General features: G+C 39.2%; 1 pseudogene; it reads left to right on the top strand.

Moving 5' to 3' along the window:
* Positions 1–1,245: 1,245 nt before the first annotated feature.
* Positions 1,246–3,179, top strand: LOC125195007 (NAC domain containing protein 50-like; annotated as a pseudogene).
* The last annotated feature ends 357 nt before the right edge of the window (positions 3,180–3,536 follow it).

The raw sequence follows: 3,536 nt of genomic DNA, 5'->3' as shown, positions 1-3,536 counted from the left end.
TATTTCAATAGCAAATTTTGCAGTTTCTCGCCGTTCTCGTTAGTGATGCTCTCGCCGAAGCAGCGAATTATCTCGGGCAATCCCTGGGTTCATCGAGAATGAATTTTTTTTGTAATGAGAGAGGAAAAGAGGGAAAAGCTACAGGACTTCTCCGCCATCTATGGAGGTAGCGTAGAATTGCGGCTTGTCGGCGCCGCGAGACTCATCATCGCGAAACTCCCATGCCCCAATTTCTCGCCGTGATTTCAATCTATTACGAAAATCTAGGAGATTTTTGGAACCTTTATTTAGTTGGTGTTTGAGAGGGAAGAGGGGAAAAGGGAGGGAAGGCGAGTGTGTCGTGTGAATTTTTGAAATGTTGCCTATTGGAAATTATGAATCTACTTTTTCAACTCCCTAGAATTACAGTGTTATGTCACACCATTTCAGTGTTCCGTACCAAAAAAAAATGACTAGTTTTTTCATTTTAGGTCGTCCCCTACAATATCTAAATCAAAAATATTATGAACAAACAAACAAACTAATAATGTGGACCCCACAATCTAATATTTTCAAGGAGAGTCACCTCCCGGAAAGAAAGTTGGTTACCGGAAACCTATATTTCCGAGGAGAGTCTCCTTCGTGGAGAAAACCAACAAAAAAACAGAAATCTCTACAACTAAAATTTAAAAATCTAAATTTTCGTGTATTTTAAATACTTGGGATATATATATTACTTCATGTGCGTTGATTTGTCTTCCCTTATTTAGAAAGCCTAATGTGTTCATGCTCTTTACAATAATGTTCCTTGTATTATCCACAGAGGAGAGAAATTTCGATTGAGGTGTGTATTTAGTTTGAAATATAAGAAAAAAAAAAGGTGTTAGTGATTTTGGATGGAATGTACTTATTTGAATCACTAATCAAACCTTTTGTATTATATATGATAACTTAAAAACTTTTTATACTAATTTGAAACATTAGTGAAATATTTTATATGAATAGTGTAATTACTCCCATTAGCATAAATATAAACTGCTATTAATAAATAAATCTAATCAAATAAAAGAGTTGACAGACAGTACTTGAATCAATGTACCTCAGAAAACTGAATAGTCTAACCATTTTATGGCGGTTTTCATCTTCCGATTTGTGTGCCTTTTTAGTGCACTTTTTTCATCCTGGCTTTTGTAGATTACGTGGTAAAAGGGGTTTTTGTCTCCAATTTCGTGTGTGTTGTTTGTGGGTGTGGTGGCAGCGACCACGATGGGGGCTCCTCTGCCGGCTTCTTTGGTGGCCGGGTTTAGGTTTCATCCAACAGATGAGGAGTTGGTGAGGTTTTATTTGAGTAGGAAAGTTTGTGGGATACCTTTCAGGTTTGAAGTAGTTACTGAAATTGATGTCTATAAATTTGAGCCATGGGAGCTAGCTGGTATAAGAAGATTTAATCTTTTTATTCATGCTTTATTTTGATTAAAATTTGCAGTTTTGAGGATTTCTGTTTTCTATTATGTGTAAGTTTGATTTGCATTGTTTTTCTGGATGAATTCATGAATGTGGTTCTATTTAAGCCTAGTTCTGAACATGATTTTGGTCCCATTTAATGATGTTTTGTGAAAATGAAGTGTTAGTGTGTGCTTTTGTATTTGATGATGGGATTATTGTGACTGATGTTGTGATGAAGAGATGCAAACTCAGTTCATGTTTAAGTTTTTCTTTTAGACTGAATTCTACAAGAAAATTGATGTTTTTTTGGATAAAAATGGCTAAAGATGAGATTTTGGTAGCCAAGATAAGGTAGGATTGGTCGGGAAATATGTACGATCGTCTGTGTTGATTGAATAATGAGATGTAGTGATGAATGTTTGTGCATGCATGGTGCATTGCGCGGGGTTTGCGTGTTGCGAATTATTTTCGTGTTGGGTTGCATTGAATGCTGATAGAACAAGACATTCTTGTTCGCTGGTCTTTTATGTCGATTTCTTACTAGCTTCTGTATTTGAAGATCTAATTTCTTCTTTTGTCATGATAGAGCATTCGGCGCTGAAGAAAAGAGATCAGAGTGGTACTTCTTTAGCCCTGTGGATAGGAAGTACAAGATCGGTTTCCGGATGAATCGTGCCATTGGGCAAGGGTATTGTAAGTCGACTGGGAAGGAGCGCCCAGTGAAGCGCAAGAACGAGTCAATTGGGATAAAGAAAACGCTCGTTTTCTACAGTGGTCGTGTCCGTGACAAAACTAATTGGGTGATGCATGAGTATAGGATGTGCGTCACATAACTGGGAAGTGCGGGCGTTCTACAGGTGTGTATCGATTCTCAGCGATGTTATGTTAGCTTTATCATTGAATTAGCATTTAAAAGTGATTTATCGAAATAAAAATCTTGTCTTGTTTTGTCAATTAGGATGCATTTGTGATCTGTAAGATCTTCCAGAAAAAGAGCCTTAGACCATCTAATGGGGACCGATATGCTCCATTTATCGAAGAGGAATGGGAAGAGGATGGCCCTGTCGTGATTCCCGGGGCAGACGTGGAAGATGGCGTGGCCAATGGTGACGAAGTGCGTGAAGGTTGTACAAACATTGAACTGGTCTTGCACTTGTTGATTAATTTCATTGAAATATATGTTTTCGAGTCTCATTAATTATTTCAATAGTTTTACACGTTCAAAATAGGTAGAAACAAAAATTAGATGTGGTTAGAAGCACATATATCATATGTTGCTTAATCGTTTATCATGTGAAATCGGGTTTTTTAGCATCACGAGATCTCTCTCATATTGCGTCGCAGGATGCGCAACCTCTCGTTGCTCCACTCCTCCACACATACCCGGTCGATCTCCCCTGCATTCCTTTCCTGTCTAAGAGGGAAAGGCTTGAGGTCAACCAGAGTCCCTCTCGCCGGACAACAGCAAGAGACCGAAGCACGATGATACAAACTGCAGCATTGCCAATGGATCCGAGGAATCCACCACGACGAGCCACGACCGTTCCTCAACAATGATGATGACGATAACCAACTTCCCGTCTGTTGAGATTCCCCTTTTAGAGACCCTAGGTGCGAAGGACAATCTCCCAGGCTGCACACCCATCTTTAACTCGGCAGAACTGGAAAGATCTGTCCCTCTCCGCCACTACCTAGAGGAAGAGATCATGAACCTCTCGATGGACAAAGAGAGGCTGAAGATTGAAGTGATGTGAGAGTACTATTAGATTTATAATAAAATGTGAGTAAAAATGAGGTAGTGGAATGTATGGTCATTACCAAAAGCAGTAAAAAGTAAGTGTGACAAGTATTGACGGATGGACTAAAAAGGAAACTAGTGACAAGTAATGACAAGCGGAGGGAGTAATTTGTTGAATCACCTCAAGCTCCACAAATGCATACGAGAAAGCCAGATGAAAGAGAAGGTTGTCAATTGTCGGTGGAGAGAGATGGGAGAAGAAGGACATAAAGGAGAATTTCTCTCCAATTCTAGATGCATCTCAATGCAAAAATCCTAAATCACCTCTTTGGCCATGTGTGGTTGTCGGGAAAGAAAAGTTGACAAGGAAACT

The sequence above is a fragment of the Salvia hispanica genome, chromosome 4 (assembly GCF_029641045.1).
Source record: "Salvia hispanica isolate PSC_SH4W2 chromosome 4, Shi_PSC_v1, whole genome shotgun sequence".
NCBI classification, from domain to species: domain Eukaryota; kingdom Viridiplantae; phylum Streptophyta; class Magnoliopsida; order Lamiales; family Lamiaceae; genus Salvia; species Salvia hispanica.
This window is presented reverse-complemented; position numbering and strand designations above follow the sequence as displayed.